This window comes from Etheostoma spectabile, chromosome 23, assembly GCF_008692095.1.
Source record: "Etheostoma spectabile isolate EspeVRDwgs_2016 chromosome 23, UIUC_Espe_1.0, whole genome shotgun sequence".
NCBI lineage: Eukaryota > Metazoa > Chordata > Actinopteri > Perciformes > Percidae > Etheostoma > Etheostoma spectabile.
The window spans coordinates 18,055,078-18,055,331 of record NC_045755.1 but is presented as its reverse complement, the minus strand read 5'-3'; positions in this window follow the sequence as shown (position 1 = coordinate 18,055,331).

Sequence of the window (254 nt, the reverse complement as noted above, 5' to 3'; positions counted from 1 at the left end):
AATAATACTTTGTTAATAATAAATACTTTGGCACTTGTTGGTAGTTTCCTTGCTTGCCAACCACCTAGTAAGCCACAGCTGTTGACTTTCAACATCTTATTAACAGTTAACAGTGAATTCTGCATGGTACAGCTCTTTAAAAAAACAACCAAATATGTCAACAAAACCTCCTCCAGAGTTGTCTGTCTTACCCTTCAACTTATTGGAAAAAAGCAGCTCAAAACGTAAAATAGTACATAGTATATATATATATA